The sequence below is a fragment of the Elgaria multicarinata genome, chromosome 2, assembly GCF_023053635.1.
Source record: "Elgaria multicarinata webbii isolate HBS135686 ecotype San Diego chromosome 2, rElgMul1.1.pri, whole genome shotgun sequence".
Classification (NCBI taxonomy): Eukaryota; Metazoa; Chordata; class Lepidosauria; order Squamata; family Anguidae; genus Elgaria; species Elgaria multicarinata.
In genome coordinates, this window is record NC_086172.1 from 124,127,702 (window position 1) to 124,142,268 (window position 14,567).

Sequence of the window (14,567 nt, forward strand, 5' to 3'; positions counted from 1 at the left end):
TTTAACCTCGTTAAATTTTCCTTTTCAAGATTCTCTAAATTTTTTGTAATTTTAATTCCCAAATATTTAATCTCATTCTTAACTTTCAATTCCATTCCCTTAAATTCCCAATCCTTTTCTTCCTTCTTGGTATAGTTAAACAACATCATCTCTGATTTAGACCAATTTATTTTTAACCCTGTAATTTCCTCAAATTCCCTCAACTGATATTTAATTCTTTCTAACTTTCTTAATGGATTCTTAATGGTCAATAAAGTGTCATCCGCAAACATGTTTAACTTTATTTCCCTTACCTCTCCAATTCCTTCTAACTCTTCATCCTCCCTTAGTGCCTTCGCCAAAACTTCCATAACCATTACAAACAGGACCGGCGAGAGCGGACATCCTTGTCTTGTTCCTCTGGCTAGTCGTATCTTTTCAGTAAGTCCGTCATTTACCACCACTACCGCCGTATTTTGGGAATATAGCTGTTCTATTACATTTTTAAATTTATTTCCAAATCCCAATTTATCTATAATACTCTTTAGTGCCTGCCAGCTCACACAATCAAAAGCTTTAAAAATATCTAATGCCATAATACCTGCCTTAATATTTGCTTTTTTTATTACATTTATTACATTTAAAACTCTACCCACTAAATTATGCATATGCCTTCCTACCACAAACCCACATTGATCTGCTCCTATATATTCTGCCAAAAATTTATTTAGCCGTTTGGCCATAATAGATGTAAAAATTTTAGCATCCTGATTTATTAAAGAAATAGGTCTATAAGAATCGGGATTAGTCAAATCTTTATCTGGTTTTGGGATCAGAATTATCACTGAATGTTCCCATGATTCAGGTATCTTCTCTCCTGATAATATCCTATTATAAAGTTCCATTAATTTTGGAACTAAACAGTCTTTGAAGACCTTATAATATTCTGGACCCAAACCATCTGCTCCCGGTGATTTACCAACTTTTAACTTATCAATAACCTCTTCAACTTCTCTTTGAGTTATTACTGACTCCATTAACTCCTTATATTCTAATTTTATTCCCTTCTTTATAAACCTTCCAATATACTCCTCCACCTTTTCTTGTTGACTTTCTTTACCCTTATACAATTCCTGATAGAATTCCTGAAAATTTTTTATTTTAGCTTTCATTGCATGACAATAATTCCCTCGGCTATCTTTCAACGTTTCTATCCCATTCCTCCCTTTTTCTTTTTGTGTGAGCTTGGCAAGCAACCTCGAGTTCTTATCACTGTTTTCAAAATATTCCCTTTTCATATACATTAAATTCTTTTGAATCTCTTCTATATTTAAATTTTCTAATTGTTTCTTCTTAGCTTGTATTTCCACTAATTTATATTTATCTTTAACTCGCCAATATCTTTCCTCCAAGTTTTTAATTTCTATCTCTAACTTTTCCTGTTCTGCACGTTGTTGTCTTTTTAAACTACATGTTTCTCTAATACAGATTCCTCTTGCTACAGCCTTCATGGTGTCCCAAATGACTGGCCCAGCTGTTCCTCCTTTTTCATTAATTTCCCATGACTCCGACAATTCCTTCCGAATTTTATCTACTATTTTATTATATTTCAATATCTTTGTATTCAGCTTCCATCTATATGCCTCTTTATAATCTTTCTTAACTGTAAATTCTAGACTTAACAAGGCATGATCAGTTACTTTTATTACCCCCATTTCCATTTTACAAATCCTCGTTGCAAAATCTTTTGAAACAAATATATAATCTATCCTGGAGTATGTATGATGAACTGGGGAAAAGTATGAAAATCCAGGCCTATTCCCGTTAAGTAAACGCCACGAATCTAAATAATCATTTTCTTTTACTAATTTATTCAATATAGTCATATTGTTCCTCTTTTCAGCATTAGTGGGATTTGACCTGTCCCGTTTATTATCCATAACCATATTAAAATCCCCAGCTAATATAGCATACCCCTCCTTAAATTCTTCTATTTCTTTAAACAACTTTATAAAAAACTCTCTATGCCTCTCATTTGGGGCATAAACATTAATCAAAGTATAGACCTTTCCCTCAATTTTACCTTTTAACATAAGATATCTGCCCTTATCATCCTTTTTTACTTCTTCTAATATAAACCCACTTTTTTTTGAAATCAAAGTGGCCACTCCATTTTTTTTCGATGTCCCTAATGACTTTTCATAATAGGCTAACCACTTTAATTTTATCATATTCGAATTCTCGGAGCCTTGGTGTGTCTCTTGGACCATTATAATATCTGATCCCTCTTTATTAAGCATTTGTTCTATTCTCTTCCTTTTCACGACTGCCCCCAAACCTTTAACATTGAGTGTTGATACCTTTATCTTTTTATCCATAATCACCCTTTTGAAATCTCTTCCGATCCCTTGTGCTCAGCAGTTCAAACTTGCTTACATAAAAAAACAAACTCCATACATAAAACCCCCACCCTCCTACCCCAATCCCTCCTCTCCTACCTTCCCCCCCTCCCCACCCCCCCACTCTAATCCCCCCCCATATCCCCGTGAGTCTAGTACTCCAGCCATCTACTTTAAAGGGGGGGGGAGGCAGTGCTGCGCCTGGCCGGCAGGTTTCTATATTAGCATTTCTATTTGCAATTATCTCCAAACATAATTAACAATTCTCTTACTCTCCAGATGTCCCAGCCTCATTCCCTCCCCCACCCACTCCAGCCCCATTTGCTTCCCCATCCAGACCCAGCCTCTTCAGCAATTCTTTACCTTGATCCAATGAGGTTACTCTGTGTTCCCTCCTCCCATATGTAAATCTTAAGAAAACCGGGTAACCCCATGCGTATGGAATTTTGTTCTGCATTAACATTCCAGTTATTGGTTTAATACTCCGTCTCCAATTTAATGTATGTTGAGAAAGATCATTATAAATTTGCACTGCTTTGCCTTTATATTGTAACTGGGTCAAAGATCTCAATTCTTTCATGATTTGCTCTTTTTTATAATAGTTACCAAATTTCACCAAAATATCTCTAGTCCCTTTGTAGTTTTGCCCCCCCACGCGGTGGACTCGGTCCAGATCCGATCCATCTATTGGTATGTCAGGCGTCAGCTCTTTGAACCAGTTCAGAATGATTTCTCTAAGATCTTCTCCTTGTATCTGCTTCAGCTGCTTTATTCGAATTGAAGATCTACGAGATTGGTCTTCCAAGGCGATCAGACGTAATTCCCATTCCTTAAATTGAATATTTGTTGATTTTTCAAAAGCCTCTTGCTTCTTCTGGTCCAATTCCGCTTTTGCCTCTATCTCTTTGATCTTATCCGAGTTTTCTGCGGTCTTATCCGAAAGAACACGCATTTGTTGTCTAAATTCATTCATTTGCAGATCCATTTTTTTAAAAATGATGATATTATTCTCTACAATAACTGCCTTAATTTCTGCTAGGGAGGGAAAGTTGCTGTCCATTGCTTTTCCCCCTTCAGCCATATTCTTTTCTTTATTTGGTACTGTATCCAAAGAAACTGGGTCTATAACTTCGTCTTCCTGGTCTGTTCCAGGGGCTGTATCTTCCAGGTGGGAGAGGTGGGTTAAATTATGATTTGAAGGTTTCTTTTTTTGTCTATTCAACTTTTCCCACTTCTTAATCTTTTTTTTAATGTTGGACATAGGACCCTTCTGAGTAGGGCATAAATCTTAGAGCCCCCACTTCCTTAGCAACTTTTACTGGCTTCTCTTCTATGTGCCAAACACACCACCTTCTTCCCGAGGGGGAGGAAATATATTCAGTTCACAACAGCATTCACTAGAGGGGATCAGATCCAATCATTCACAGTTTCTCAAAATCCCACATCTCCCTCACAGAATGCTGTTTCTTCCCCTTCACCCCCCCCTTCTCGGCACACCGCAAACAGCTTCCACTTTCCACTTTACAAAGATTACAGCAAACAACTTCAAAGCCAGTATTTCAATCTTTCCAACTTAAGATAAAGGATGAGAAGTGAGGATCGCTGTAAATCAGATCAACGTCTAACAAGCATAAGTTCTTTCTTTTCAAACTGCGACATCAATCATGTTACTTTACTTTCGGTTTTGCCTCTGCAGTTTATAAAGACATTCCGTCAAGCTCACCTCATCCCATCGGCTCTTCTCAACACTTTCCAGCTCCGATAGCTTTTATAATCATTTCCTGTCGTTTGCTCAAAGATTTATGCCCATTAAAAAATAGATAATTGCTTTTTCCGGCAACGCCGCTCAGAGCCTCAGAAGAAACCTGCCACCGCCATGGCTGCCAAGCTCCGCGCCCCCTAACACCAGTGATAATGCTAAAGAAATTTCCTGAAAATTTAAAGAATAGATTAGGTAAAGTTTTAAAGGAGAAAAATAAAATGAGATTAAGTGAATGGTTAAAGGGGATGAATACAAGAGAGAGGTTGGAAGATGTTTTAAAAGATTTGAAATTATCATGGTTAAACTATGGGCAATTGGAACAATGGACTAAAAATTGGGTAAAAGAAAATAGAGAGTGTGGAGAGAAGACGAAATTTGAGGAATTAATTGAAAAAAAGGAATTGATAAGGGACAAAATATAGGGATAAAAGGGTTAATGAGTCAAATATATAATGTATTAACTGAGAAAGGAGTGTGGGATAGTAGTGGGAAAGTGGTTTGGGAGACTGATTTGAAGATACAGATAGGACAGCAGAGATGGGAGGGATTATGGAGACAGAGAGTGTTGAGAAATATGTCAGTAAGAATAAAGGAGAATTACTACAAACTGGTATGGAGGTGGTATTTAACTCCGGTCAGATTAAATAAGATTAATAATCAGCTTTCAGCAGATTGTTGGAGGGGATGTGGTGAAAAAGGAACGTATTTACATATGTGGTGGGACTGTAAACATGTGCAAAAGTTGTGGAAGATGGTTTTTTATGAGATTGAGCAGATAGTGGGATTTAAAGTAGAAGTCACACCGAGGATTGCACTACTTTCACCGCAAGAAGAACTTAAATGTAATAAAGAAACGAAAGAGCTAATAACGAATCTGTTGACGGCTGTGAGGCTGATTGTAGCCAGGAACTGGAAGATGCAAGGAGACTATTGTATTGAAGAATGGTATAAAGAAGTGTGGGACATTGCTATAAATGATAAATTGACATGTAATATTAAAATGAAAAAAGGTATAGCAAAAACAAATGATTTTGAGGGTATATGGAAAAAGTTCCTGGAGTTTGTATTTTCTAAAGGAAGTGGGAAACCACCAACAGAAGAAACTATGAGTTTTTGGAAACAGGAATGAGATCCCGAGGGGGGGGGGCACTGTTATGTTTAGTATAAATATGTTTAATTGGTAAAATTTGAATATTTGATATTAAGGTAATTTTATGTTTATGTAACAAGTGTTTTTTATTTGATGTTTTGTTGTTGTTATATGTTGTTTAATAAAAAATTTAAAAAAAATGCAATGGGCACATCATGCTAGACAGTGGGATTCACATATAATGCTAATGCACCTTGGGATATGGCAGTTATCAGAATCTGGTAGAGCAAATAGAATCTGGAGCTGGCACAAATTAAGCTCTGCCAGGGTTATACTCTCAATCTGCTCTCTGAACAGTAACTGTCTCTAGCTTTACACCCTCCCTTCCTTACCCTTCTGTACTTTATGTGTTTCTGCATGGGTAGAGGCAGCAGTTTGGGAGGGGCTCTGAGGGACAAAGGTGAAAGAGACCTTTCTGTCTTCATAAGACATGCTTTACTTAATGGGAACAAAGTTTAAATTTAAATGGTAAAGCTGCAAGTTAAGGGCACGAGATTATTGTTGATTCTGACATTTTTCTGTAATGAGGAATGTAAAAGAAAATATGATCTATCAATGAAAAGTAAAGGCTTTAAAAATGATTAATTCAATCTTATTCTTCTTTAGTATAAAGATACTTGGATACTGTGCATTTTATTTAAATTTTTAAAAGTACGATGATTAACAGCCCTAATTTTCACATCTCCTCATGGAATTTTTCTCTACCAATCCTAGTCTCTGTTCTTCTACCCTTTACCTATTGTCTGTTGACATTCCATCATTTCATTCCTTCTTCCTCTCTACTACCATTGCACTCTTTGAGAGTTAGGAGAGAGAGTATCTAACCTACTATGTATGGCTTTGTATGAGGTAAATACTGACTGCTCAATTTGTATGGAACTTTGCCATAATAAAGACACAGCATATGTACCACTTCATTCTTCCCACTTTATGAATTTTGAAAACATTGCTTTCTTGGCTGAAGTCTGTGTGCTACCCCACCCTAAAAGAATAATTTCCCTCTTTATATAAAGGAAATCACTACCTCCTAAAATCTAGCAATGGTAAGGGATATCAGGAAAATACATAATTCATAAATTCTATGCCAATTTTAAATGACGTTTTAATGACGTTTAAGAGAATCTGAAATGAAGAGCAGGATCCTGTCTCAAAGGTAAACAAACTTTAACAACTAGGACTGCCAAGATAGGAGCTCCAATCAAACCTGCTTATGAGATTAGACAAAAATAAACAGTCTAAGCCCATAGATGTTATAAACTCAGTTGTCCCAGACCGAGCAGAGATAGAACCAACCAGCCCTTCTTATCACCTCCTAAAGATCACCAAAGCTTCTCCACTTCCCATATGGTCTCTTTCTCCCCATCATAGCTAACTAGACCACCAAGCTACATTGGCTCTAATATTTCCCAGCAGGGTTATTCCAGCAGCCTGTCAGTGTGTATTTAATCTCCTGGTATGTGGGTTCTGCTAAGAAAGCAGGAATGACAGGCCTGTTGCATAGCTTGCACTTCAAATGCACATGGCCAATGTGTCCCTTCATTAGAAGGCCATGAGATAATTGAATTGGGCAGTAGACACAATGCACCAAGTGTCCTCATGGATGACAGAAGCCCTTCTATAACAAAGCTTTGGTTATGAAGTATCCAAGCAAAGCAGATAATAAGAGGCCAAAGATAAAGCCTAATTCATAGGGCCTCAGCAGGATCTGGATTCATTACCTCTGTCTGAAATATATTTAGCTAAGGCCCTTTGTCCACTTTAATCATCTTTGGAAGCCCTTTTCCCCCTGTCCCCAAATTTAATGAATGGAAATGTAGAGAGATGGTGAAAACTTGAGGGAGTGGGCACAGAAGTGAAACACTCCATTAATGGACTAGCAGAAATGGTTGCAGGTACAGTGGGAAATGAGCAAACATTACATTTAAAATGTTAATTGGAAATCTGCCTTTGAGGGTTGCTCCATGCAATCCTGAAAGCTGGCTAAAACATTGGTTGAGTTAATGGAGGCCGCACTTGAATATATGACACAGCCAGCTGTGGAAAAAATGTTTTATTAGAACACTTTGCTCACATATGAATATAGTTAGAATGTTTTGGCAGACCACCAACATATTTTTTCTGCTGCTCTGTACTGACCCATTCCTGATAATTTTTTACTATTAGGTGTGGCTGTTTCATGATAGCATCACCCTGTTCCATCTAGTGAGTGTTTGTTCTGGATTTTGCAGTGGTTTGAACTACTGAGAAGGCTTATCACATCATCCATATGAAATGAGTTTGAAGAGAGAGGAAATACTTCTGTATACAGTTCACTAGACAGAAACCCCTATCCTATAAGTCACCAGAGCTGCATTCTTAAGAACAGATGTACTGAGAAGTCTAACTGATCTCAATGGAACTTGCTTTCAAGTGAACACACTTAGAATTGAGTTGCAGGTTCTTTATATAGCATCCTATGGGTAAGCTGGCCCTTCGTATAAGGTTATCTATTTTCTATTTTAGCTAGATAATGCATTTCCAGTATGCTTCTCAGTGCTAATAACTCTTCAAATCTTGTACACCAAGACTCGGAGGTGTACAAGATGGCAAAAAACCTTGACAGTTCAGAATGTATCCTCTGTAGTTTAAAAATAATGATTTCAGCATCCAGACCTGCCATTCCAGCTTCTTTCTGTTAAAATGAAATGTCCACAACAAACATTGATAATGATAATGATCATTTAACTGTCCACACATTCAGAATTGTTTCACAAAGGTCTAGGCTGAGAGGTGAAGTGGAGGACAGTACTTAGAAAACGGCTTTGGGGGCAAGCCTCTGGGGACTACATAACATCTGCATTTATTTATTTATTTTTGGTAAACAATAACTTCCCTCCACACCAAAAGCTTGGGTTAAAACTTCCCTGCAAATTTTTCTGCAGTTTTTTGTAGGATGCATTTAAAGGAACAGACCTAAAATTGAATTTACATCCAGCTAATGTAAGGCACCACAGCTGTGGTACCATCCCAGTTGTGGAATCAGGGAATCTCTCCCAGAGAGGCTCACCTGATGCTTACGTTGTGGTCTTTTCAGCACCAGATGAAGACATTTTTATTCTATCAGGCCTTTTCTCCTTCAGCTTACAAAAATGTGTTGTGTTTTTAGTTCTTATTCTCCGTGCTCTAGCTGCCTTGCATTAGCATACCCAGCAGCCTCCATCTTTGGAGGCTGCCGACTATCATCATAGGACTGAACCCCTAATCTTTCAATGGCATATTATATTCTAACATTTTCTGCATTTAGCTTGCTATCAGAAATTATGCAGCAATTAGAAAATGGACTACCGTATTTCTTCGACTGTAAGTTGCACACTAATTTCAGTACCACCAACAGAAAAAAACACCTAAGACACACCTGCGATTCTAAGACGCACCCCGTTTTTAGAGATGTTTATATGGGAAAAAGTGTGTCTTAGAATTGAAGAAATACGGTATTAGGATATAATTCTACGACAAAACATCACCCACCTATCCTTTGTTCTACCAGCAGCAAAATTCACAGTACCATACTGCTGCATGGTTGCTCCAAAATCACAACATCCTATTCAAAGTCACTCTCATCAGATACATCTTCAATCTCAATTGCACCATTAGAGAACTCCCCCCTCCCCACACACACACATCGGTGAATGGTACATTGGTACACACAACTCAAGTATGGTAGCCTGGAGCCTTGATGGGAATGTCTCTCCCCACTCTCCCAGATTTCATATACTTGCATCTTCAGTATATTACCTGGTGGTGCTGTGCAAACATAATAATAGGTATCACCTCACCACCTAGTTTGTTACTTTGATAACAATATAGCGATTACACTGATCCTGTTACTGCAACATAGCAAGTTTCTTTTATAAATATAAATAAGGGAACGCCTAACTTGTGTGGCACAGTTCCATTCCAAATCAAAGTCAAAAAGCTAAAGGTATGAGCTTTTGTCAAGGAGCACATGATACTCTGTTGTTGGAGGGCAATGGCATATCTATTGTTTATAACAGAGTGTCTTCTTCCCACATGGAAGTGCAGGCTAGAAGTGAAAGACACAACATAAAGCTAGCTGCGTCCTCACTTGCATCAAAGATAAAATTAAATTGTTACAGGAGTCTTTGTAAAAAATTAGAAGAACATTGGATCTGTCCAATTTTTGCATCTGTTCATTTTAAAAAGCACTTCAGAACAAATGATATTCAAAATCAAAAGCCTAACTTCCAATTTGCAAAAATAAATCACCTTGGAGTACTAGGTTAGTGAGTGTATTGTGCCATTTGTAGGCAATCTTATGATATCAATTGTGAATGTATTTATCTATTAAAAGAGAAATGCAAAAAAAAAAAAAAATGTAATTAAGGATCCAGCTTTAACAATCAGTATTATAGGACATTATGGTAGTATGCAAAGGCTCATTCTGAACTATTATTTTTAACTGGGGGTAACATAGAGTTCATATTCAGTGCATGACGTTTTAAAAATATGGTTTATTTATCAAAAAAAATTGTTGTAGTGATACAAATTGGAGGCAGCCAAGTTCATGGAATTTATTGCAGGTGAGTCAATAGGCTGGTGGGGGAGAGATGAGCACCCTGGCCCTCCTGTCTACACTGCATACAAATCAAATGGGCTGCTACAGGAGGAGAGCCGGCCCTTCTATGCCCAGATTAGACATGCAGCTCTCCATCTCTTCTCTGCTAGCCTCCAGCAGACCAGGGACTGGCAGAGGAGAGAGATTTATTTATTTATTTGCAGTCTAGTAACTTTTGGGGTGTTATTTTCAAGGGTGGATTAATCTAATAGTTAATCAACTAAACATTGTAGCCCTGGTTTTACATGGGTATTTGCATCGGGGAGCAGAAGTGGAGATTGTTCCCTGTCACCTGCACATACTATGGCAACCACACATTTCTATTTTTGTACACCCCCATAGAATGTTTTGTTAATGGGCAGTATAAAAATGCTGTTAATAAATAAATACAGCTGCCCTCCCATATTAACTGAAGAAGCCCTCTATTTACCACTTCAGATGTTTCATTATTATTTTATCTAGTTTCACCACTAACACAGCTTTAAATAATGCATCCTACCCTAGAAACTGCAACTGCTGGAAAGATCCACTATCATGCTTGTTTATGGTTGTGCAAGTTCTTATAATGCAAATACTGGTATATATTTGTGGCTGTGAAACCATGTAGCATGACCATATGGAAAGGCGAACAGTTAAACAGGAGCTATACTAGAGTGACCAGATACAAAAGACGGCAGGGCTCCTGCAGCTTTAACTGTTGTGATGAAAAGCTCCATCTGACGAGCGTTTTATTGCACGCTCGTTACTGGGCACTCACAGAGTTTGCTCAGGTCCCTCACATGACATTGTCTGCCTCCCGCCCCTTCTGGCCTTCCTTGCGTGACAAAAAAAATCCTGGTTAAGTCCTACGTTTTTTTAAACTCGGAATTGTTGCTCTTTCCTGCTGTGTGCAGGAGAAGCAGCGCCATTAGAACAGCGGACTCAATGGGCCTGGTGCTCGTCATGTACTTCCTCTTTTGAAAAGAGGAAGTAACTGAGGAACGAAAATACAGGCAGAGAAGAGTAGGTAGAGAGTGTGTTCCCCTCCCCCGGTGTGATGGAGCTCAAAGAGGGCATTTCACCTGGTGCTGCATGCATACAAATGACACCTGCTGAAATTCCCTTTCATACAACTATTAAAGATACAGGAGCCCTGTCCTCCTTTCCATATGGTCACCCTAAAACCATGGGAAGATGGGAATTTCACAAGTGGATCACTTTCAACCTCCTTGTTGTTATTGTTTTGCTCAATAAGTGTTTGGAGAAACTATGTAGCTTGTCAGCTTTCCAGTGGCTTGCCTAGTCATGGGGCAAATCTACACATGTGCTCCTAACTGTGTATATAAGTACTTATGACTTTTTCCCCTCAATCCCGTTTTTATACATCTCGGTGCGCACTCATCTTTTACAGTGTTACTTTCCTTCCTTATACTCATTAAAACACCAGTTAAACAGGACACATTCTCTTTCTCTTACCGCATTAGCAGGGCGTTTCTTTAACTGTCACATGCAGCAACTCTCTCCTTACAGTGGGACACCCACTTCCTCCGCCCCCCTCCCCGCAATATTCTCTGATTTCAGTGCTCCAGCAGTAATGGGCAGACAGCAATACAAGGGGGGGGGTAATTCCGAGGAAGGCAACAGTAGAGAGCGTGTGACTAAACACGAGGTGAACCGCCATCAGAACTGGTGATTTTGGCACCAAAATGAGATGTCCACACCCCCAGGGCAGCGACTGGATAACAGGGAATGTTTGAATACAGGCAGACATAGCGGTAACGCTTAGACGACACACATGCTACATGATGCAATGATTTTACTGCAGTAAGAAATGGGATATATTGCGGGAGATAGAAGGGTAAAATAACAAGGATAAAGTGTGAAATTCAGTGCGTCATGTGGCCCATAGAGTAATTGTTACCCTTGTTTAATGTTATATCACATAAATGTAGATTCCCACCAGTACTTACTATAAACTCTCTGGAATTGCTATGGATTATGTATTGAATATGACAAGTCAATGCTGCTCTACAGATTTCAGTTGAAAACAATTTGAGGTCACTTTAACAGTTATGCATATGTTTCTAACAACACAAGGTAGGGGCTTAATCTCCATTCCAATGTAGTGGCATTGCATAAGCATTACATCTTGCAAACTGCATTTGCACATCTCCCTGTTTTAATCACCCACTTTCAAGAGCCCAGCTATGAGTGCCATCTATAAAGTCACTTGGATATTCACTTCTAGGAGGAGCAGGTAGAGCCTTTTCAGTTGTAGCCCCAAAGCTGTAGAATTAATTCTCCACAGAGATGAATAAACACTGCACTTCCTTTTCAGTATTTAGAGAAAAGCACAAAGCCCACTTTTAGTGAGTAGTACAGCTTTTACTGTAGTTTCTTCTCTTTTAATATTGCAGTTGTATGTTTTAATTGATTGTATATGTTTAGATTGATTTTATCATTTTTGTACGCCATCTAGACTTTTCAAAGAAATGGTAAACCACCCAGAAAGCTTCAGCTATTGGGCGGTATAGAAATGCAATCAATCAATCAATCAATCAATACATAAACAAAGATAATCACAAAGTCATATATTATCTAGTAAGGACAAGGCTGAAATTATAATAATTTAAACAAATAACTCTTAAAGAGATCTGTTTTAACTGCCTGATTTAGTAGATAAAGCTACAAGGAAAGCTATGTTTACCTTGCAAACTACATCCTTCCACTAGCAACATCCACGCTAAGTAAGATGAAGTAACCTCGACAGCCCTCATTTATTTAGCTAGTTCATTGCATTTCATTTATTGTGGCACCTGCTTAACAGCACAATCCTAAACATTTACTCCGTCTGAGTTCAGTGCGATATATCTCTAATACATGTGTTCAGAACTGCAATCCAAAACTATTAACTATTTGCCAGTGATGGCAATTATTAAGGTTGCTGCTAGTTACCCTGATCATCCTTTATATGGGACAAAATCACTTCACGCCAAGTAATAAGAGAAGTGTGCTGGTCCCTCACCTGATTCCCTCCTATTACTTTTTTTTTAAAGCGGTATCAAAACATACGACATCACCGCCAGAGCTTTCAGCTGCAGTAGTACAAAGTACAGAAATGCTATATCAATCATTTTCTGCAGAAATAAGCCAGCGACCAGCAAGCTTACTGCTTTAATCATTCTGCTTAAATTAGTGATGGGAATGGGAAGGAGAAGGAAAAAGCAGGCGCACCCCCCTACCCCATCCCACAGACCCACCTTCAGCAGACTGCTCTAGCAGCAGCAGCAGCAGCAGCGAGGGCTGAGGCACGCCGGCGCTGGAAATAAAGAGCAAAGAGTGCAGAAGTTCTTTCTGTGCCTGACCTTGTATTGTTCTTGGTAAGAACAAGGTTATATTGTGCTCAGCAACAGAGCGTTGCCATCCGTTTGCTGCTCCCGTCCAGTCCGCGAAGCAAAAGAGGGCTGCCCCGGGGAGAAAAAACTAACAAAAGACACCCACACAGAGAGCTTCGCTTGAATCCCATTCAGCACTTTCCCATTCTCGATCTCTGTGTGTCTTTCTCTGTTGTGTCTTTTCCTTAAAGCGGGAGAGCCTGGCTCAAATATCACAGCCTGCCCTCCAAGGAAGCACAGGAACTGACATCATCCGGCACCACACTTTTAACCCCTTAGCTGTCCACTTTTATCTGCTAATATTAATAGCAGGCGAGGCTGCCTCCCCTCTCAAACAAAACAGTATGAGACAAACTTTCCACAGGATTTATCTGTAATCGGTTTGTGGAAAGTGCCTATTTTGTACTGAGGGTGTGTGTGTATCCAGACAAATACTCATTTTGTCACACCTTCATCCATTTCAACTTTGTCTGTCACTGTTCCCAGAAGATAGCTTCATGCATCTTATGACTTGTATCTAATGTTAATCTAACTTAAGTCTCATTCGTTTTAATGGGTCTACTCTAAGTAGAACTAATATTGGATATGACCAACTGTTATCTGTGCATTGTATTTGTTATGTTTTCCTGACACTATGTTGTTAGCAAAAAGGTACGAATTCAGTCTGCATGATGTATTATGATCTATACATCCATCTTTAATAAAAGGACAGTGGATCTTGACCAAATGGAAGATATTTAAGGTGGCAGCTACACCACATAATTTATTAACAGATAGGCTATAGCTCAATTCAAGTGTGCACGTCCAAGCAATAGTTGCCCCAGTCTGTACTTACCTGCCCTTATTTATTTTTTTAGGTCGATGGGCATGGCAATCTGCATTTCCTCCCCACGGACTTCCAATCACATTTCTTTGTTTCCTTGATTCCTTCACTCTCAACTATCAGCATATTTATTAGCACTCATTTCTAGTTCTGTGTGGTCCATAGTTCCACAAGTGCTTTAAAAGGGCCAAAATACTGGGCAGGCAGATGAGGAGCATTACAATGGGATACTGAAGTGGAGGCGGAGGAAAAGAGAGACTAATAGTTTGGCTTTGTTCCCCCAATCAACTTGAACCTTAGAGAACTCTCATAGATATCACATTAGCACAGGAGTGGGCAGAAAGTAGATATCCAGATGTTTTGGACTTCAAACCCCAGAAACATCTGCCAGCATGACCAAGGGGTCAGGAATGCAGGGAGTTGATGTCCAAAGCATTTGCAGACCTACTTTCTGCCCACCCTGCT

At 38.8% G+C, this 14,567-nt stretch overlaps 1 protein-coding gene across 1 annotated transcript in view; it reads right to left on the reverse strand.

Annotated features, from left to right (window-relative positions):
* PLEKHH1 (pleckstrin homology, MyTH4 and FERM domain containing H1) overlaps window positions 1-11,385 on the reverse strand; it is a 72,145-nt gene extending 60,760 nt beyond the window's left edge. Inside the window, exon 1 of the mRNA XM_063117548.1 lies at window positions 11,361-11,385. The gene's annotated coding sequence lies outside the window, so the exon portion shown is untranslated. The remainder of the gene's footprint in view (window positions 1-11,360) is intronic.
* Between the last annotated feature and the right edge of the window lie 3,182 nt (window positions 11,386-14,567).